The sequence below is a fragment of the Perna viridis genome, chromosome 11 (assembly GCF_037379345.1).
Source record: "Perna viridis isolate PV_CMFRI_1.1 ecotype Kerala chromosome 11, ASM3737934v1, whole genome shotgun sequence".
NCBI classification, from domain to species: domain Eukaryota; kingdom Metazoa; phylum Mollusca; class Bivalvia; order Mytilida; family Mytilidae; genus Perna; species Perna viridis.
In genome coordinates this window covers 27,453,043-27,477,077 of record NC_142455.1, presented here as the reverse complement: position 1 = coordinate 27,477,077, position 24,035 = coordinate 27,453,043, and the positions used below count along the sequence as shown (strand labels likewise).

The following is a 24,035-nucleotide window of genomic DNA, read 5'->3' as shown; positions in this document are numbered from 1 at the left end:
CTCTAGGATGGATCAGCATTGTTCAATGAATTTTTATTGAACTATGCTCAAGTATACACTTAGTAAAATGTTCCACCTTAGTTAGTTTCAAGGTCATTTTCTAAGGTGAAGGTCAAAGGATAACAGGTTAAAATTTAGCATAGCCAAGGAACAATATTATGCTATACACAACCCTTGTTATAGGCAGTGCTGGATACTATACCATCTTTAATATAGAATTAGTCATTTATTACAAAAGTTCTGTTTGTTACTAAGTATATTTCATGATAAATATATCTAATTATGGACCAATAAGTTATTTAGAGCTGTCTTGTATTGTTGGATTATAGAGATAGAAGCTGGTGTAAATAACATCTTATATGAATTCTAGCATTAGTACATTTTACAGAATGACTTGACATATTACTGCAGACTGTTCATTGATATATTACTCTCTAGTCCCATATTAAGATTTGGTTGACATTTCCTTCCTGTCTAATGATCTATATATGATGTTTGAAAATAATACAAAGAAAGTACTTATTAATTTAATCATTTTTAGCCTCTCTGTATAGTTTAATGTATGTCCCTTGGCAAAATAAACCTCACAGGAAGGAAGGTTTCCGAAAAAATAGTACCTAGAATGAATCTGTATGTATAAACAGAATAGTTTGTCACAAATGACAGGAATTACAGGATTGAACATTTGACAGATTCACCTGTTCAGGTAGGTAATCACTTTGATGATTCAATTAGTTTTTTTATATAGATGTCACTTGGTAGACATGTAACTTTGTGATATTTTCTGTGGAAAAAAAATAATTCCATAATATAAACTTTGATTTTTGTTTATATTTTCATCCTGTGTTTTCAGAATGTCAATTACAGTCTGACCTTTGTAGCTTAAACATAAGGGAACCATTTAATTCTATTCCAGTAATTGGGATTTTGATTAGAAACTTTAAAATCAAAGACTTCTAAGTCGTTAATTGTCAAATATTCTCTGCCACTGATTTTAGCTTACTTCTGAAATTGCACGAATGTGATATGCTCTGAAATTGAATGCTTTCAGCTAGAATCTTGGTTCCCTTGATATTATTGCATGTATACTCTTTCCTAACCATGATGACCCGAATGTTATCAATCAAAAGAATTGGTTATCCGGAACCGGATTAAACAACTGCCAATGGCTATATATAGATATCGGGGTCATGATAATGTATATGACTATATCGTCAATTGTAATGAGCCCCTGTGTTTGAATTGGAAACTGGGTAATATTACATAAACTGAGTGCTAACCGATCATTTCGTCTTTTAATGTAACCTTCCCATTCTTATACAAGCCAAAAAAAAAAAAAACACTTATAGACATGAGTCTATGATAATTTTTTAGCAGAAATAAATTTTAGCAATCTTTGGCTCACTTATTGACCAGGAAACCAAATTAGGATCCAGATTAAACAACTGGCAATGAATATTCACAGATATCGGGGCCATGCAAATGTATTTGACCTATTTAGGCTTGTAACAAGCCCCTGTGCCTGAATCAGAAACCAGGTAATGTTCAGTGCTAACCGATCATTTCATATAAACTTCCCGTTCTCATACAAGCAAGAAACATGCGTAGAACATGTGTATGATACTTAAAAGGTACATATTTATCTCGTATGAAGCTAGAACTATGAAGCTATGGTGGAAAACACGGCCCAGATCTGCAGCATAATGTGGAGTATAAATGTATAACTATGCAAATTATGTGTGTATAGAAAGTATTGAAATTATGAGTGCAAGAAGTGGCTAACAAGGTTAGTGACTTAAAAATGGGTATCTGTGATTTCTCTGTTGTTGGGTTTGATGAATTGCTCTTTAAAGGCTTGGCTTGAGCATCTAAGAATGGTTTGTTGGAGTGGATTGAAATTTGGAATGCTGGTTAGGCCCCTTGATATTCTAGTTGGAAGCATCAGTATTTTGAATTCTTACCTCTGGACATTGTTTGCTAGTCTTCTATAAACCATACCAAGAAGGTACATGTTGTAATATTTTAGCTTGTGAATTGTTCTGCCAGCTAGTATCATCCAGCTGTTGGTGAAGATTAGCCTTGTTATTAGCTACCTAAGGCTGTTTTATATGGCTTATAAAGTCTAATAGATTGTCTGTATATGATGTCATTATTTCAGTAAATAACCATATCAACAATACGAAAAAAAAGCTGGAAAAATCCATGACATTTTCTCCTATGCTTGTCACATTGCCTTCTGATCCTATATTAATTAAAGTGCCTAACATGTAATGTTTAGTAAGCTCCTTATTTGTCGTAGATTTGGAAATATTGTAGTTTATAGCTTGGTCCCCTGTTGTGAAATCACTAGAAATGCCATATGTAGATTAAGCCAGTCATTTTTTCACAATTTGTCTGCATTTATTTTTAAAAATCCTCTTTAAAGAAATAAGTCATGCTGGTAGACTTTTGTGAACTTCTGGAATTAGCGTACTTTTCTTCAATCTTGGGTCAAAGGAAGCAAATTCTGAGATTATTGAACAAGCAATGCCACTTGAAGTAGAAATAAATAGTCAAAGAAAGTCTGCACCTTTCCTCTTACCAAACTCGATAGTTTTAATACTCATGAATACAATTCAAAAAATGATTTTGTGATGTCAAAAGTGTCGCTTTCTTTGGAGCATAGAAAAGTTGTTTTATTAAGACTCAGTGTCCTTATTTCTATTTGTGAAGCCCCATTCATTGTAAATTGTGCTAATATAACCACAGTGAATATAAAATGCTAATAATATATTGGAACATGAAGTTGTTAAGAGCAAGTCGTTCAAATTATTTCAATGCTATGTCTTGGACCTAATGTCTCCATTAATACTGTAATAAATGATTAAGGTAAGAAGACCAATTATTTCCAGTATTACATTACATCAATTACTGGTCCTCTGGATACCCATATAATTTATCCTCCCTAGAGATGGTAAATAAATGTTTAACCTTTATACAGTGTTCAAGCAGCTTAATTTGATGCAATATAACTTATAATTAAAGTCCTGACCGCTGCCAGCAGGACTGCGACACCTTAATGCCGTAAAAATAACTTAATGAATAGGTCAGTTGACATCTACTTATCATTGTGCGACACTGCCCCCCTGATGTAATAAATTTTGCGCTCAGGGACTTGAGATATATTATTGGAGGTGGGAACCAACTATTAATTAGCCAACTCTCACGGCTAATAATGATGGTACATATTGATTGATTGCCAGAGACAAAATATTGATTTTCTCAAGAAGTTTTGAGGAGAGACAAATGTTAATTCTATTTAGATAATTATTTTAAAATGATGGTAAATTTAAAGATGAAGAAGAGCTTGCTTTTATGAAATTTAGGGAGTTAATTGACTTTTAATTTTATTTGCTTTATCCTAAGAAATTCAGTTTGATAAAAGTGCACCCCAGGGGATGCATTTTTGGTAATTAACATTTTTCTGATATTATTATCTTTTTAATGACCTTGCCTTTAGACAAATGGTGGGGTGTGTAATTTTACCCATCCTTCCCTCCAAATCTGGTATTATTTGGCTATCTTCTACACGTTTTGGCCCACACAAGAAATTTTGTAGGATGTTTAAATACACAAAGGAGATGTTTGGGCCAAAGATTTTGATTTTCATAAAATGTACATAAATATTTTAGCTCCCCTCCTTTATTCATTGATTTTCATTTTTTTGTTTAAACCTAAAACAGAAAAAGGTAAGTACTGGTGTATCCCATATTTAGAATTGCTGGCCTCAAACAGTAATCCACTGTTGGTTCCATTTTTACTCTTTAGCAGTCAACTGCTGGTTTCAAATGAACCCTTTAGCAATCAACTGCTGGTCCCAACTGTACCCTTAGCAATCCACTGTTGGTTCCATTTGTACCCTTTAGCAATCAACTGCTGGTCCCAACTGTACCCTTAGCAATCCACTGTTGGTTCCATTTGTACCCTTTAGGAGTCAATTGCTGGTTTCAACTGAACCCTTTAGCAGTCAACTGCTGGTTTCAACTGAACCCTTTAGCCATCAACTGCTGGTTTCAACTGATCCCTTTAGCAGTCATCTGCTGGTTTCAACTGTATGCTTTAGCAATCGACTGTTAGTCCCAACTGTACCCTTTAGCTATCGACTGTTAGTCCCAGCTGTACCTTTTACCTATCTACTGCTGAAGATTTAGACACTAACTACATTTGTTTGCTGGTTAACAGGATTACTTCAGAGGTAAAATAGGTAGTCCTCAGACAGTAATGATGGTTCTACTCTTAGATCTTAAAAAGATAAGGCAAAATTTGTTAGTCCATAGGACTACCATGAAATATTTTTAAGTAGTCTTCTCAAAAATTAGGTCCGCATAGGACTACTGGACTACTGTTAGTGTCAATCCCTGTGCTGGTTCCAACTGTATCTTTTAGCAATCTACTGCTGGTTCCAACTGTACTCTTTAGCAATCAACTGCTGGTTCCAACTGTACCATTGCCCATATCCTTACAGAGCTCCATTGATACCTGCGAAGGGTTTTATCATAGAAAAATATCATTCGTCTGTCAATGGCTATTGATTCAAAATATAAATAGAACTAATTTTCAAAAGGAAATTCTGGAAATATAATAATTGATATTTTTTTTCACTTTGGTTCTTTATGCATAATTTGATAAATAAGAGTAATTAGTGTAAAAGCTATTGAGGTTAGTGAGGTGTGAAGAAGTACCATGTTAGTGCCTTTATGATAAGGATAATTTATTGTGTGTGAAAATTTACACTTTTTTCTCTTGTCTACTAATGATCTTCGTAAATCAGAATCAAAATATTTCATAACTAAAACTAAGAAGAGACTTTTTTTGTTGGGATGTAATGATGCTATGCTTTAAGTTAAATTAGCATCTTTAGATGTATTTCTTTCAAAAAGGTGTAAAACTAAAAATCTAAAAAAGGAAGATGTTTTTGGTCTGAAGTAATGATACTCTGAATTATTTGTGGTTATTTCTATAAACAGTGAATGTCACACAATGATAAGACAGTAATCCTAAAAAGGAAGAGATTTTTTTTTATTGAACTATCAGTGCTATGCTTTAGGTAGTACAATACAGTTAGGTGATTTCTGAAAATTTGGTCTTATAAATAAAGCTGTTTTGAGGCAGTCCTCACAGAAATTTCTAGTGTTTTGTCATAAAAAAGTGCATATTTTTTAAATCCTTGGTGTGTGGAGGTTCAAGTCATTTTTAAGTAATTTAATGATTATTGTTATAAAATCCAGTAGTCATGGTAACATACTGAACGAAATATTACTGAGTTTTAGTACAAATCAGGGGTGCCTTTCCAAAACTGACAACCAAACACTATGTTTTATAAATTATCTGGCACTTAGACACTACCGCAGGATGACAGCATGCATGGAGTAGGAGGAAAAAGGGTAAAAAAAAAGACCCTTTTTGATTCATTCTCTCTCAATTTTAGTTCCAAAAGTTCGTGCAAAATAAGGTATTTTGAAAATCAGCCATCTGATGCTGAGGAGAGAACCTAATATGGCAGGGGACTGAAACATTCCGGATACTATTTTTCATTTAAATAACACCTGTTTACCATTACATATATTATTTGTATGAGCACGATTACATTCTTGTATTGAGAATTAGAATTAAAAAGGATCAAAAGATTAAAAGAATAATCAATGGAACCAAGGTTATAGCAGTAATCAAAAGAATGTAATCCAGGGACAAACCCCAGACATGGAAAACAGACATACACAACAAAGAACATCAGTCTATGTATAAATGCTTAACTACATTTAAACAATATATCCACCAAATTTCAGCTTTTAATTTTACGTTTTACAAATTTTGAAAGGGTAACATGGTGTGTGAAACAGTGTGCCTTATATGGTGCTCGATTCTTATGATAATTATATGGTAATCATATGACAATCATATGATATTGAACATATGATAGTCATATGATTATCATATGATATTCATATAGTAATGTTGGCTTAAAAACATATGATTATCATATGATTATCATATGATAACCATGCGACAATCATACGTTTACCTAACATGATTATTATATGGTGCTTGATTTATATGATAATCATATGATGCAAACCATATGATTATCATGTGTGGCACATTTGCCTGTGTAGCACAGGCAGAAACCTATCCGTTAAATTATCTCCCATTTCATTGTTATTTTTGTCTGTCATGAGAGAAAATGGCTGTGATAGGCTGTTGTTGGTTCTGTTACGGAAAACGATTGAATATGAATGACATTCACGTGTTGATAACATATGACTTGTAAAAATTGCTTTCTACATGTATGGTGAATAGGAAACAGCAAGTGTGGATTGTGTCGTTTGCTTGACAGATATGTAAAAGGAGGATTTCTTGGGATGGATAAGTTTTGAAAAATTTGTAATCTTGTGGTAAACTGTGGTGCACTGATGATGTTTCTTGGTTTAAAATTGGATCATGTAATTAATTTTATGGTAAGTGTTTCTAGTTTCCTAAAAAGTAAAAATTATTTTCCTCCGATGTCGCATATAGAAGTAATCCATTTAAACATACAATTTTACTTGAAGACATAACACACGTACATGTGAATGTAAACAAAAAAGAGTCAAAGGTGGTGATGTAGAACGTACATGTACTGTCCTATAGCTTCATTCTTAATTTCAATCGTCGCACAGCAACCGTGTATTAAAATTAGAGTAGGATATAATAATAACTAATGAAGGGTTCTCATGAGATGACATGTTACAAATTTGGGAAAGGGTCTGTGCAAATTTTATGCCAAGACGCTATATGTTCTGTCGCGAGCATATGACACCCTAAAACCTAGTTTTGAATTCATGACAAGGATTTGTGAGGCACAATTTTTAGTGTAGTGAGGGCTTTTTTTAAAAGAAAAAAGAAAAAGAAGGAGTTCCAAAATCTGTGGTATTTTTTTTAATCATTCATTCATTGAATGAAAATATTACATACTGACATCAAATCCAAGCCCCAATCCAAAGTTTTATTTTGAACTAGCATTTTTTTCTTTAGGTGTGCCCAGTGTTATTTTACAGGGAAAGTACAGATACATGTGATTGAACAACTTATGTGGATTGGATCAGCATATATTATACCAAGTCGAACAGCATATAAGGACACATTTATCAAATATCTGAAGAAGTCAACAACTGTATAAAACGAAAAATGAAATAAATTCAATATTATCATGCTGTTTCTGCAATGATTTCCCCTATGACCTTGGTTAAGTTACTACCAACAAAATGAAAAATTTAGAGTTCAGTTTTGAATGTGGTGTTGATACTTGCCCAAATGCATACGGTCGCATCGAAACTGCAACATGGGAAGCTTTACATTCCTCGAATTTGAATTTGTTACTATTAGGTTGCATTATACTTGAAGATCCGATAGATGTGATTTGCAGGGTAAAAATTAGGAAGTACAAAGCTGATAACCCAGGCCATATTTTTTGTTTTATACTTTCTGTATGTTAGCTAAATTTTATCCAAAATTTGGTAGCCTAGCTCAAAATTTAGTAGCCGTGGGCTACTGGGCGACTGTTAATTTTTATCCTAGATTTTTGTTAGACAGAGTTAACCTGACTTTATTAAGTAAACTTCAACAAAAAGGATGAAACCTAATGGAATTTCAGTTGTTGTTATTATAGTATTTATACATTGATAGATTCAATGCTTTTGGTGATAAATAGGTGTGAGATACATGCTATCAGCTATATGGAAAGATCCAGGTCTACATGTGATTGGGGTGACCTTGATAAAATTGTATAATAGCTTGGGTAAAAGAAGGTTTGTATTGGGGGTTTTGGAGGAATGTGGTGTAGTCTTCTGATCAACCGAAGTTATGTTGGCATTGGGATGTTTTCCTGGTGCTGCATCTTATACACTGTGTGCACGTGTGTAGTATTTGTCTTTTCTATGGAAAAAAAAAACTGGCATAGTTTTAAAATTCGTACACCATAGAATTGGAGAAAGTGTGATTGTAACATAAACATAAGAAATTCGGGACTATAATGGTGAGAAAGGAATTAAGAATAAAAACATAAAACTGAAATCAAAGGACAAAACGCATGGAATAACTAAAACCAAAAAAAATAAACGACGTAAATACAAAACCTAATTCTGAACTCATAGACTAAGTGTTTAAGGCAATTCAACAAGTTTGAAAAGAATCATGATAAAACAGATTTTTCACATAATTTGGAAATTTTGACGGAGAAAAAAAATCTGCAAATGGAGACATTTCAATAAAAGCCGTGTTCAACACTACCACAGACATCTCAAAAGCAAGAATTATTAAAATTTGAAAATAATATAATTTACTGTAATAATATTTGAGAAAAAAATCGCTAATAGATGTACATTTGTAGTACTTTTAATATAGCACTTTGGTTTATAATCACTTTGCTGATATACAAGTACATGTAACATTGAACTTAATTGTTGACATGCTTATTGACGTGATTATGCAGGTAAACTTAGGTAAATGTATGTCATGCAAGCATTCGAGGTCCCGACTCACTTAAACTTTTTTTCTATTTTAGTACAGGTTGAAAAAAATCAAAAATTTGGCATGCTGGTAGATACACATTTGATGGACTTGTCTATTTTGTCGTGCCCAAACACTAGGCATGATCCATTTTTGATTAAACGTACCCCCACTCAAAATCATTTTAATTAAACATCGTGGCTTTGTCTTTCTATTATTTGATACAGTTTTTGTTGATAATTTAATGTTTAATAATGATATTCCTAATCTTAATTGAAAATAATGAAATTTTTGTCTTAAAGTAACTTTTAAAATCAGTAGCAACGGCAATAAACAACAGGATTAACTTTTCCGCCTCAACTGAACAAGAGCGCGATTTCTATTGTTCTCGTAGCAGTAGGTTTCTGCTTGAGCATCAGTAGCTTAAGTTCTGTGTAATAACATTTGACAAAAAGGTGTGAAAATGAAAATACATAATTTATCTGAATTATTGAGGCTAAATTGACATTTTCGTGGTTCAACTCACATAAAGATGTAATAATATAATCCAATTAGAAATATATGCTCTGTTTAGTGATATGTTTTGTTAGTAATAGTTCGTTGAGTCTTATTTCTCTCATTGATAGAAGAACCTTGAATTTATTAAAAGGTCATTTTTTCTGTCAACAAAAAATAAAAAAATAATAAAAAAAAGAACTCAAATGAAAACTGAACAGTAGTTTCTTGATGGCAACAATTTCATTTATTTACTTGTTCAGTTGCTTTGTGGTAGTATCATGCTGCTTTTGTGAAGCTTTTGGAAACAGGAATAAAGAGGCATAAATTTCTTCCAGAAGAAAACTATTCTAACAGACTCATTTATTGTTGTAGTACCTTAATAAGCTGGTTTTATGGTTTCTTTTTGTTTCAATGTAAAAAATTCCAATCTATGCAGCGGAAACATGTTTTCTTGTATTCAAGTTACATTCTTGGTCTTCTGCATGATGTATTGCAATTCAAATTACCTCTTTGTTTTTAGAAAAGGTTTCATGTTCTGATTATGTTTTATTGTTGCTAATGACTTTCTATAATTCCGACAAGACAATAGAAATCGGTTACATTCGCGAGAACTGACTTTTTATGGTTTTATGAAACATTCTTAAGTTTTGTATCGATTCTAAATAGCACTTTAAGTACCTGGTTTTTGAAATTAATGGCTTTTTACTTTGTTCTTTGTTTAACGATGCAAAATGAACATGCTTGAATTTCTAATGCGTTTGCTTGTATTTAATGGCGGGTTGTTTTGTAGCAGGTAACGATTTGAAATGAAGGCTGAATCATCATTGCTGACTTTTGTTCCTTCCAACTGAGTCGGTAAATTTTTGCCAATTATGTTATTGTTTTTTCATCATGTTTTATTCTGGTAAATTTACTCCCTTTTTAATGTCTGTTAAAGTTAATAAATCATTCTGTTACATTGTTACAGGTATCTTACATTGTCTGCTTTGGGAAATTCCTATCATAGGAAAAGCAAGAATATAGTATTTAGCAGGTGTTGAAAATAAGTTGATATTAACACTTTCATTAACGTGTCTAAGTTGTATTCTCTTTGTCTCTTTTTATTGAATAATAAGAAATTATTTTGTTGCCTCTGAATTGTCCTCCTTTTTTATCCTTCTCTATGTTTTTGCTAAGGTATGACTAAAGTTCTGCTATTTCCATGCTGAACTAAAATATGGACGCAGGGTAATCTGGTGTTGCATCGTCATCAAATATATAAACAATACATAAACATTGCTTGGAAAATAGGAATTTTATTTGGATGATCATACGAGACATAGATTGGCTGGTGACTGTTTTTTACATACAGCAAGTACAAGTGAATTTGATTTTTTTGCAGCAATGTCCTTCTGTTACACTTTTTTATTATATAGATAGCAGTGTTTTATTGAATGCTCCCAGTGTAATAAATTTTGAGAATTCACACTGTGAAATAAATTTGGTAATTTCACTCTTGCACTTTCTTCCGCCAAAACGTCATTACTTTGATACCAATCCGCCAATCACAAAATTCAATATCCATGTTGAAAATATCGATGAATTATACAGAAAATCTATATAATAGATAGGATAATCAACTGGTTATCGTGTGTAACCAAAATATGGTCACTTGTACCAAGGGCGCTTGAGGATTTAACTCGTACACGGAACAAGTTCTGCACACTCGTTAAATCTACGCGTTCTTCGGCACTCATGATAATATTTTGGTTATTCACTCTTTCCAATTAATTATCCTGTTATTCATGGAAGTGTTTTCTGCTTCTCATGGCTGCTTGATATTTTTGTTTTAGGTTTATATGTATTATATTATGGGGTTTGATCACAGGCTTGGATGACACTAACTTTCTGTTAGATGACTTGGTTTATATTCTGAACATATAATCTTGTGAATTACTTTTATCATCAAAAGTACATCCTAAATGTAAGTAATTTATTTGAACTTTTGAATGAATGTAGAAGTTATAATTAACCTAATTCTGCTCCAAAATCTTATCATGTATGCTGTAAGAAACTTGGCTTGGATTAACAAATCACTAAACCTTTAGTATCGTTCACCACTACAATAGATATTTTGATGAGTAGCTTTCATCTGCCATAGAAGTGGAATTCTAAATAGTACCAGACAATACTGTGAAATGACAAGAACTACTTTGGCATAACAATAGCAAACAATTTTGTTCATTATTTCAAAACTAGCCAATGTAAACAAATTATTACCTGATGAAACAGCTTTACAGTATCAGACTGTTTTCAGTAAAAGGTAGAAATGTACTCTCTATCACATATTATCTTAACTGATTGAAACAATGTGAACAAGATTGCTGTTGAGTAAAATTCTCTGGAAAACAAATATTGAATCTGCTTATCAGAGAAGTAGAGTAAAGCACGGATCCACTGTAGTTTGAAGGAGATCAGTTTCACAGCTATTTTTCTGCTCACATTTGCTCTAATTTTGCTGGAAGTAAATAAAATATTCCAAATTTGTGGGAGGATACCAAATGCTGAACCCCTCCCCCATTGACTAGCTCCAGAGTGTTAAACAGGATGAAGTACATGTACTATAACTACAGTATCAACAGAAAAAAAGGCAGAGATTATGATTATACTTTCGAGACAAGAACCCATGAAATTCTTACAAAATACAAGAGTTCACTGTCTAGCCATCAACGTTGAGTTGGAGTCACAGTATTTTAGCAATGCCTTATCAGGTCTAAACATGAAAGTTAATGGAATTGTACAATCCCGTTATCAAAATCAGCTAGGATTTGATGAAATAGCTGATACTGTCTTTTGGTTGTTTGGATTAGGGTGTGCTAGATATATGGATTTTTTCAGGTCTCACTTTTCAGCTCTGTGTGAGTTTGATCATTCTTATTTTAATGTCTAGGATATTAATTGATAGCCATGAGTATTGCATGACAATATTGACTGCATGACCTGCATTTCGTTGATAATTTCCTATTTTCCTTCCTGCTAAATTCCTTCTATGGCAGTGAAGATGCTTAACACAACCCAAAAACAAATCTGCTTGATACAAAATGTGACTGATGCATCTGTTCAATAAACTTTACTCTTGTGTAAATATTGACATTAAGCTTATCTTAACATTAATGTCAACAGAGAAAGAATTGGTACAGCCATGCAATTACTATTTGAACAGTTCTACTGCTACAACATAGTGTTAATGTACTCTAGGTTCAAAAGTCTAGTGGTTGAATGGAAGTTCTAAGAATGAGGGTGCTATTGTTCCTTGCTACAGTATAGTGGTTAATTTTCCAGCATGCTAATTTCAGCTAATTTTAGTTGTCATTTTAAAATGCCAAAATAAAGTTCTTGAAGTATCTACTGTGAGCTCAAGTAATTCGTGCAAAACTTAGCATCGGCCAAAATTTGAATCAGCAAAAGGAACAGGTACGAAAAGGGCCATATTCGGCCCCCTATTTCCCCCCCTCCAAAAAAAAAAAAAAAATTGATGCAAATGACAAATATGCAGTATTATTATACCCCATGTAACAAAGTTGCAAAGGGTATAATGTTTTTTACCTGTCCGCCCGTCCGTCCATCGTCAGTTATCCAGACTTATTTTTGCAGATATTGACATAACTTTTGGTATACAAGTTCACCATGATAAGTTACAGGTCAAGTTTAACTTGTTCCACTCCGAAGATTTTTACCAAAATTACCACTGTGGAAATTACGGGCCTTAAACTTAATGATATTCACAGAAATAACAGTTTTCCAGTCCTTTTTTCTAAAAGCTTGTAGATATTGACATGATTTTTGACATATAAGTTCACCATGATAAGTTATAGGTCAAGTTTAAGTTTCATTCTGCTCTGATGAATTTTACCAAAATTACAGGCCTTGAACTTAGCAAAATTCACAGAAAGAAGTGTTCAGGATCATAATACCTTACATCACTGGAACTTCCCTACTATTTCTGAACACTACACAAAAATAAAGTCCTAATGTAATTCCTTTTATATCATTCAGTACCTCTTTTATTACCTGTAAATATGTTTCTTGCAATTAATCAACTCAGTAATATGCTATTATTTCTGCAAGTAAAATTAAGATCTAGTCTTTGAGGGACTCCTTTTTGACATTGAAAGATATTAAGTTAAAAATTTACATTCAGGGAATTTATTTCTTGCAGTAATGTATCTGGAAGGATAAAATGTGTTTAATATTTTCATTTTAACACACTTATATGCCAAATTATCCATCTTATCATTAGTATTTTACCATTTATTAACAGGAAGTGAAGAGTTGGGATTTTAACCAAGTAAAATTGGCGGGAAAATTCAAATTGATTAAAGTGTCTAGATTTTGAAAATCTTGTGTTAAGGAAATTATTTTCTTAAGCTGATATTAGTTTTATTTATTGTTATTTAGGATAAATACTCTGTTAATATAGCTTTTGAATGTAAATGCACATTAACATTTGGATAGATTTAAAATTGGGGAAAAGGGTGAAGTGGAACAAAATTTTGTAAATGTGTGTGAAGTTCGATCAGTAGTATAGATTGACTTTCAGTTTATACATTGTAAAAAAGTACAATTCTTAATAGTATTTTAAATGCAATGTATTATCACAATTTTATTTAACATCATAAAATCTTTGAAATTTTGTTCATGCTACAATTTTCACAAGAATCAAAAACCGCCAGTGCTATCAGCATTTTGATTTCTAAATGCTTGCAGATATTGACATGATTTTTGGTAAATAAATTCACCATGATAAGTTACAGGTTAAGATTACATTTTGTTCTGCTCTGATGATTTTTACCAAAATTACAGGCCTTGAACTTAGCAAAATTCACAGAAATAACGGTTTTCCGGACTTTTTTCTAAACGCTTGCAGATATGGACATGATTTTTAGTATTTGAATTCATCATGATAAGTTACAGGACAAGTCTGTAGTTGGTTCTGCTCTAATGATTTTTAACAAAATTACGGGCCTTGAACTTAGCAAAATTCACAGAAATAACCATTTTTCTGACTTTTCCTAAACGCTTGCAGATTATGACATAATTTTTGGTATATAAATTCACCATGATAAGTTATTGGTCAAGTATACGTTTTGTTCCACTACAATATTTACTTTGGATTAACTAAAACTCCAGAAATCACAGTCTGCAGTTTTAAACTACCATTCTGAGTAACAGAAGCTAGTTAGAAGATAACAGTCTAAAGCCTAAAAAAATACTCTTATTCCTTTTTTTTATAGGGGTCATTCTACTTGTATTTCTCTTTTGAAGAAAGTTACTTCAGTATCCAACATGGGGACATGTGGTGTATGTGAGCACGCTCACGAAGATTCTTTAATTATAAATTGTTAAATGGATGATTTATATTTTTTTAAATGGTATTGAATTTTCACCTTTTCATCAATTTCAGTTTTATGGAAGGTGAAATCTGCCAAAAAAACTACAAAACTGGGAAGAATGCCATTTTTCAATGTTAATTTTCTTATATTCAAAGGTCTCCCCCCAACATGACCCATGGATATCTTAACTGATTTGGACTCCTATCAAAGTGGCATTTAGAAATTATAAACAATACTTTTGGGTCGAGTTGGTGAAGGCACTTAAGAATTGAAAAAACTGTTCCATAAAGTGCACTGTTTCAGCATATTTGATGAAATATTTGCAGATTTTGCAGCTTTGGACATAATATTTTCAATCATTGAAACATATGCTAATAAATGTGGTTGAACATGCTAAGTCATTCATTTAACATTCTAAACAGCAATAAATAAATCCTTATCTAATGTCTAATTTCAAATCATGCAGGGAGTCAAATATGGACCTTATTGTTATTTGTCCTTTTTTTCGTATGTTTTTTTTTGCCTGTTTATTACCAATTTTCACAACCTACAAAATAATCTGATAAAAATGGTATAATAAAATTTGGCTTCCTATTCAAGATTTTATTGTTATCTGATTAATACATTATTATTGTGCAGATGGACTGTGGAACTCGTAATTTTGTTTCTCATTCAGTTTGTCTGAAATTTCTATCAAACTTGAGTTTGCCTTGATAGGATTGAATGAAACTTGCACAAATTGAAGCTTGATTAATAAGGTGGACACTTGTACATTTTGAGATCAAAGGCCAAGGTCACCATAGTGCATTAATTTCTGAACATTTTCATATTTCTATTGGTTTCCACCTGACTACTTGATGGATTTTAATGAAACTTGCATGAATGGAAATGATGGTCACAAGAAAGGCATAAAAAAAGATATTTGGTCATCAGGTCTAATTGCCGGATTATTATTGCTAAACATGGATTTTTGAAGGACCAAAAGGACTGCTTTTGTTCCATTATATTTTTATTGTCAAAGTATTTACACAAGAACAACAAATTAAATTCAAAAAGTAATTCATGCAAAAGAAGGAAGCAAATCATAGTCTAAAGTTCCACTAAAAATATCTTTTATAAAATGGGATTTCCAATGAAAACTGAGATGCTGATTAATTAAATTCACAATTCAAATACTATGTACCACATAAAATTTTGAAATTAATTCAACACAATTTTTTTTTAATTGATACCAACAAATAATGGTATACTTTTCTAATTAGGGTCCCGCTTATGCTGGTTGCCCTATAGTGATCAGTCTGTCCGTCCGTAACAAATTCATGTCCACTCTATATCTAGAGAACCGTTACGATTTCATACTTAATACTTAAGATGTATATTAACCAACACCAGGGGGTGTGTCATAATGTATGTACAACTTCCCAGGTCAGAGGTCAAGGTCAAAAACTTTGGTTTCAGTTGACAACCCCATGTCCTGTGGTAAAGGTTGTGTCCGCTCTATATCTTGAAAGCTTTTATGATTTCAAAGTTTATACTTGACACGTATATTAACCAACACCAGAGGGTGTGTCATAACTTGAGAACCATTATGATTTCAAAATTTATACTTGACATGTATATTAACCAAAACCAGAGGGTATGTCATAATAACTTCAAATAATGCTTCATATCAGCTTATTTACCACATGTTATGACAGCGGGGCCCACAGAGGTGGCTTCCATCTCAATGATATCTAGTTCACTGTAGTGTTTTGGTCCATACTGTTAAGGTTTCAGTAAGGGTTCAAAATTAGAAGGTGTTATGCTACTTGGAAAGTTGTATTCATTCTCCCACTTGTGGAAGGTGCAGGCATATGACTTAATTTTCTGTTTCAAATTATTTCGATCAGTGGTAAACATTATTTTTACCCTGCCAACAAAAATAGAGAAAAAAAGTATTGCCGTCTTATAAGAGTCAGTATCTTGATGGCTGTTTCATGTGTTTCATGACCTGTTACAACATTGCAGGGTCTTACATCAGGGGAGGTATTTATTTGATGGACAGATGGACAAAGATTTGTTACTTTCATATAGATGATTACCATTCCCATGTTTTTTTAGGGCACTCTTGTATTTATACCTCAGTCTATGTAGTCGCTTACCCCAATCATAACAGACAGCAGTTGTTAGTTTTCACTCATTATTTGACCTGATATGACCTAGAGTTAGTTATCTGAGAGAAAATTCCAAATATTTCTTATGAATAAAATATAATCTATTATATTTGCTGAACTAATTTAATCGTATTCAGAGGTTTAGGTTACAGACCACCAATTCAACCAATGAGCATTTGGAACGTACGCAAAAATAGCCCTACGCAGAAATTACCCCTGTTCCTCATAGTGCTGTGAAAAGAGTTCTCATCTCATTTAAAAAATTTAAACAGTTTCTGAAAGGAAAAACATTCCTGTACATTTTATAGGTGCATTTTGCTTCTTGTGATGTGAAGCCTAATCTCCATAATGATTTCTAAATATACCTTATATCTTGTGAAAACACTGGGATTTCCCATGCTATTTATAGACACTTCACTTCTGGTGACCAGTACTGCACTGCAAGTCTGCTAACCCCACATGCCATTCTGAGGATTGTGAGCTGACATATGTAGAATCATGCTGATATATAGTCCTCTGCAGGTTAAAGTTAAGGTAAAGTCCATAGAAGCCATTGAATATTGTGAAATTTGCATAGAAGCCTATGGGAAGTGGAATTAGTGGTTTCTAGCCTATAGGACAATTTTTTTTCTTGGAAGAGATTATATTTAACTACATTGGCACTTACTTCATATAGTTCAAAATGAGATTTTTTTTACCAATAAAACAGATATGCCAAACTTAGTTTATTATTTTGCTAGGTCTGAGAAGCAGCAGTGTGCAACCCACTCTGATACATTAATCATTTGTCATTATTTCTCCTGTATACTCTAGGTCAGTGAACACCAATTTTTGTTATGACTCAGCTTGATCTACCTTCCACAATACAAGCTGGCATGCTACCACCAGGCCATGGCAGTAGTGGATTCCTGTCAATGTATATGACCTTTTAGCATACACACTGATACTTTATAAAGAACTTCTTGATTTTCATTATGTGATATTCAGCTGTAGATATAAACAGGTCTTTTCTACTTTAAAGCTACTTTTATTATTTTTTTGCCGGTGAAAAGTTAGTAATGAAAAACCCTGAATCTGAATTTTTGTAAAAAGGTAAATTGGTTATTTTTTAGATAATACATTATTTTTACCAAATCTTCAATGATTTCATAAAATTTTTTTCTTCATATTTTAGAAATGTTATTTGTTTTTGCTGATTTTTTGCCCCAATTTTACCAATGAAATGGGAGGTATTCCAACACAAAGTGCGCATTTGACCCCCCACAGCTTACAACCATGACAATTATATGAATTTTTTTATCATAGCACATACAGTAAATGTAATAATTTTTGCAGTTTTTTATTTTTGCCGATCCTGTCAAATGAATATGTTGGTGTGTATCATTTTTATGGTTTCAAAAACAAATTAGCATTATATGGTATTAAAATTCAATTTCACAGGGCTACTTTTCGTGGTTTCCTGTCTACTGGTAAAATAGTGAAAATTAGTATGTTTACAGAAAGAGATATTTTGACAACTGGTGTATATTTGTCGAGAGTTACTGCCCAGAAGTTAACAAACATGACATAGTAACAGTCGTGGGTTCTTTGTCTTATTGCCATAAACATAAGGCAGTGTTGCAAAAACAATTAATTACCATAAGATTGGTATCACTCCAGATTTAATCCTGATTTCCCATGGGAACTGTCATTTTTGTTGTAATAATATGTTTCCTAGACAAGTGGCTCTGTTCAGATGTATTTTATGGCCAGTTTGAGACCTTTGTCATGATTGGTAGTGTTTAGAAATTCTGGTTTATATGTCTTGATAATAAATGAGATCTATATGACATTTAATGGTAAGGAAAATGTTTACATATGGAATAGTTCTGCAAGAAGACAGAAAAAGGGGGGAGCAATCATCTATTGAGTTTGGTGAATGGTTGTTCTGGACCATTTCCAAGACCAACCTTAACATTTCATTGCTGATTGAAAAAAAAATGGATTTCTTTGGTTGTTCCTGTTACGATTTCTTCATCTTGAAACAATTTAAAAAAATTGTTTTTGTTAAATAAAATGTTTTATGTACCTACCCTACGTAAATCTTTTGAAGGTGAAATAGGAAACACAATTTATTTTGGCCTAAAAGTGACAGTTGCATGCAGTTGCGGATCCAGGTTTCTGCTTAAGACTGACCCATTTTTTGGAAAATTTTGTTGATTTTGTGCAAATTTCGGCCAAAATTAGCTATTGTTAGCCACAAAACCCACAACCCCTTTAAAAGTTTTTGGATCCAAACCGTCACTCTTTCATTGGTATGTTGGAGTCTGCTTTCTTAGACTGAATTCATTGGATGAACTCATAATGGTATCCATATTTCAAAATCCACACAGCTTAATTGAGCTTGGGTAATACATGTACTAAAGACAGCAAGGTTCCCTAGGTGTGAGTTAATTATGCTGGCGACTGTTCCGATTAATATTTTGTTAAGAATTCACAACTATTTGGCAGAATTCTCCAAACATGATCTATCTACTAGTTGTTGGTCTTTATTGTTATGTCATATAGGAAATGGAAACAATGTAGTTTTATGATTTTCTAGATGTTTAACTCTCATAATTGTGTAATTGTAATTGGTCTTAATTTCTGTTAAATTACATGAAGAACTCGGCTGTCTATGAAATCTTATTTAATTGAGAGAGTTTTAATTTTTTCTAATCTAATGCATATGTTTGCCATGAAAAATTGATTGGCACAATTTTGTAACAGTTATGTGTCTCACTGTTGTCAATTTTCTAGCAAGTATTCAAAAATAATTATGTGGTTTTCATATTTGATTTGTGCATTCTGTATAGCTTATAAAACAAAAATGTAATCGCTTTTAAGTCTCTTATATTGTTAGCTACTTCTTGCACTCGTAATTTGAGTACTTTATATTTACATATGATTTGCATAATTATATATCTGTACTCCGCTTTGCTGCAGATCTTTGCCATGTTCACTGCCATAGTGTCATAGTTCTAGCTTCATATTAGATGTACCTTTTAAAAATCATACATTTGTGTTCTACGTGTGTTTCTTGCTTGTATGAGAATGGGAAGTTTACATGAAATGACCGGGTAGCATTGAACATTACCTAGTTTCTGATTTAGTCACAGGGGCTAGTTACTAGACTATATAGGTCATATACAAAAGAATATTCATTGCCAGTTGGCCAGCACTCCACAGTATTGTAGAACTGCCTAATTTTGGTCTTGTAATCTGATGCTTTGTAACATTTATCACTTTAAAAAATTGTCAAGCATCTGTAAATCTATATATCTAGAAATAGCTCAAGCCAAGGCCTTCAGGATGCAGTAAAAATTTTCTGGAAAAAAATTACCCACAGCATATAGGGTTACTATTGAAACCATGCAAAAATATGGGAAAATTTGCAAAAAAAGTTCATAAAATCAGGTTTAAAAATATCAAATTTCCCGCAAAATATCTGAAATTTTTATTTCATCCCCTGAAACTGTTCAAACTTTTTCCTTCGAAAACCCCTTCCTCATATGGGCATCGCCGGTTAGATTTTGAGCTATTTCACTTTGTAACCCACTTATTAAATTTAGCATGGTGAAAAATTGACTTACTTTCACTTTCACAATGAAGTCAAATTGTCATTGAAAAAAAGCCCCTTCAACATTGAAAATATATAAAACATTGCAAAATACTTTTAAAAGTCCCCTTTTTTCAGAAAATGTTTTATCAACAATATATTCTTCATATTTAATCACTATAGCAACCACCGGTTTCCATTTATGTCATTTTTCATCCCTAGCCAAAAGTGCGAAACTAAACTAAACTGTGGAGTGCTGGCTTGATTAATCTGATTCCTAATCTAGTTCTCTGGTCAATATTATAAGCGACCCAAAGATCACTACAATGTTTTTCTTTTAAAAAATATCATACACGTGTCTGTGTGTGTTTTTTGCATGTATGAGAACGGGAAATTTACATTAAAAGATGAAATGATTGGTTAGCATTGAATTTATGTAATATTACCCAGTTTCTGTTTCAAACACAGGGTTTGTTACAATTGACTAAATATAGAAGAGTTCTTCATGACATCATCACTTACCTGTGATTTGGTTTTAGTTGGCAAAAAATGCATTGAATGACATGGGTCATCGACTTGAAATAATCATAACTTTTTCATTTTTTAAGATAATTGAAAAATTCTTTTGGTTCCAAAAAATTGCAGATCAAATTCTTTTTAACAATGGAATTTTTAAATAAATACTTAGTAAGTAGACTGTATAAGGTTTAAATTATAATTTTATATGAAAATTGAGGTTTACATAATAATTTCATTACAGATTTATTTTTCAAGTAAAAGAATTCCTGATGTAAAGTATGAATATTTTATCTAAATGATGCATTTTACAGAACCAAAATTGGATATAAAATAACAAAGTTATAAAAGTTTGATAATTGGGATTCTAATCAAGAAATTGACAATTGTTTATTTAGTTGTTTATTTGCCAGCCAGTTTGACACTTAATATTATGCAGATTAGAGAATATGGCATCACTAATGAGACTGGCAAACTCTCCTATAGGTCATATGTATTATTTGGACCCTGATTTATATATATAGCCATTGCCAGTTGTTTAATCTGGTTCAGGGTAACTGAAAACATTCAGGTCATCATGGTTATAAAAGAGTCATATCAATCATATCAATGGAACCAAGATTTTAGCAGAAGTCATCTGTTTTTTTTAGTGTATCGCATTCGTGCCATTTTGGATGTTGAAAATAAGCCAAAATCGGCGACAAAGAATATTTGGTGAATAGCGACTTTGAAGACTTCAGTCTTTTAATTAAATTTTACTATTAGTAGTTTCATTAATTGGTAGATCCTGAATTCTGAAAGCTTTTCATAGGAAATGTCTTCTGGTACAATCTATTGTAATATTTATTAGACCAAAAAAAAAAATGTGGATTTTCTTTTACACCTTTGAACGAAGAGAAAGTATTGTTACAGCCTTGAATTTTGATTACCATAAGACATTTGACACAGATCTAGAATCAATATCAAAGTGGTCTTTTTTTTTTTTGGCTCCTTATTCCTAAATGGTTCCAGTCAAAAGCTATCAAAGCAATCCCTATCATCCTTTACAGTATATGGCATCTTGGGGAATTTCAAAGTAATCCATTCCCTCCTACTCAAATTATTATCCAAAAATCAGAAGCAGGATGCATTTATTATCATTTTAGTCTCCCGCCTTTTGGGAAAGCTGGGGAGTTATAGATTTTGGCTTTCCGTCTGTCCAAAATTGGTTTCTACATTTAAACTTCGAACTCCTTCATGGAATTTCACTAAACTTGAACTGTGCAGGGCTCCTGAGATAAGGAAGACACCTATAAATTTTGGGCTCTTTAGGTCAAAAGTCAAGGTCACACTAACTTAATGAAATAGAATTCAAGATCATAGACTCCACATCATCTAAATCTACTTCGATTACTCTTTCCACAATAATATTCAGTGAAATTTTACTTTTGTTGCGAGATGGGGGATCTGGAGCACTGCTGTTGTGTTGGAACTAAACTTCACATTTTGTGAAAATGAGTCTTCATGAAGAAAACACCCACATACAATGACAAAATTCCTATTGAATGTTTGTTTTGATTTGGTAAAACAGATGTTATTTTAGTAACTTTATTGTGGATAAATCTATATCCATAATCCTTATTGAATAACAATTATTGCATTAAGAATGGATAAATTCCATAAAATATAGGTCCCTCATTTTTAATGTTTAAAATCTAATTCCAACCTTTCTTTTTGTGGTATGGCACCTCATTCAACTGTGTGCTCCAAATATACTGGTAATGCAAATCCTACTACTATAGTACAACTGAGCAACAACAAAATCCTACCACTAGAGTGCCACTGACCAACAACAAAATCCTACAACAAATGCCATTGACCAACAACATAATTCTACCACTAGTGCCACAGCCCAACAACAAAATTCTACCACTACAGTACCACTGACCAACAACAAAATCCTACAACAAATGCAATTGACCAACAACATAATTCTACCACTAGTGCCACAGCCCAACAACAAAATTCTACCACTACAGTACCACTGACCAACAACAAAATCCTACCACTAGTGCCACTGACCAACAACAAAATTCTATCAGTGCAGTGCAACTGACCAACAAAAAAAATCCTACCACTACAGTGCCACTGACCAACAACAAATTCCTGCCACCCCAGTGCCACTGACCAACAGCAAAATGTACAAAACTGTATAGCTTAATAATACACTATTGATACACATGTGATATGACTATTAATGTGTTGATGTTTTTTTTACACAATAGTCAATACATGTGCATATTTATTGGAAATATATGCATATGCTGATGTGCACTTATGATCATTGATTTGTAACAAATAACTTATTATTTCGACAACATCTGTAGGTCATCAGGACTAGTTACAGTAGCGATTGTATGGGCGTGCAGCGATATTGTTGGCCTTAAGTAGAAGACAAATTGTACACATCTAATCAGTGTAATTTTGAACAAAAAACTTTAACCTACCTTCAACTAGCACTTAGGAAATTATTTTATCAGGGATTAATTATGAGCCATATTTTTAACTAATTGGGAAACTTTTTTGGGGAAACAGCTTTATTTGGACATTATTCAAGGCAAGAGATATTCTGGCATGTATGATAGTGCTTTGTTCAATCAGAAACTATTAGAGTGGAAAAGCTTACTACATGTATGATACATGTATTCAAACCATTGTTGAATATAACACAACCATATCTACAGTCAGCAGTTGAGAATGTATGCAATGACAGCAATAGAATTAATGTCTTTCTTTGCTTTGCTGTCAAACTTTGAGAGGAATGTTTTTATTGTGCCTTCTAACTTGTCTAGAATGCCAAAAACCAGTATTTTATTGTAACAAATGTTTGTTTCCTTTGGTAACCTCAAATTGTTCTGCTGATGACTAAATTGTGCAAGTCAATAAAACTGGCACAAAGTTGTTTTGACTCAACTTGTACAAGATAGTGACTTCTGAATTCATAGCACCTAAAGTGAAATCCTTTTGAGAAGGCTGAAATAACACCTATAAAAACATACAGAATTTGTTAAGAAAAAAATACAATTTTTTTGTATTAACATTTATAGTAATTTTGCAGGACATGGAAAATCACACCCCTAAATTTTTGTGACTTTAGGAACCCATGTAAAAATGACAAAACATACTTTAGGATACAACAAAAAAGAGTATGTATCTGGTAATAGTACAATTTGCATTAGTAATGACATTTATCTTTAATTTGGCCTAAGAAACATCAAAAATTATACAGGAAATTGTAGTCATGTTAAGTAAAAATAATGGTACTTATAAATTCCTGTAAAAAACAAATGCTGAATGGAAAAATGAAGTAGGAAGACCATATTTATCAGTTTGGCTGTTTTCCAAATGCATTTTGGG

At 32.5% G+C, this 24,035-nt stretch overlaps 1 protein-coding gene across 15 annotated transcripts in view; it reads left to right on the top strand.

Annotated features, from left to right (window-relative positions):
* The window catches only part of LOC148603565 (zinc finger CCCH domain-containing protein 10-like), a 132,385-nt gene that overhangs the window by 25,924 nt on the left and 82,426 nt on the right, over positions 1 to 24,035 (top strand). For 3 of the 15 annotated variants that reach the window (XM_088552037.1, XM_088552030.1, XM_088552028.1), the window contains exon 4: positions 10,854 to 10,984. The exons of 10 other annotated variants lie outside the window; for them this stretch is intronic. The gene's annotated coding sequence lies outside the window, so the exon portion shown is untranslated. Of the gene's footprint in view, positions 1 to 575; positions 707 to 10,853; positions 10,985 to 24,035 lie in introns of those variants that run through there. 2 more of the 15 variants (XM_088552042.1, XM_088552035.1) reach the window with 1 other exon arrangement.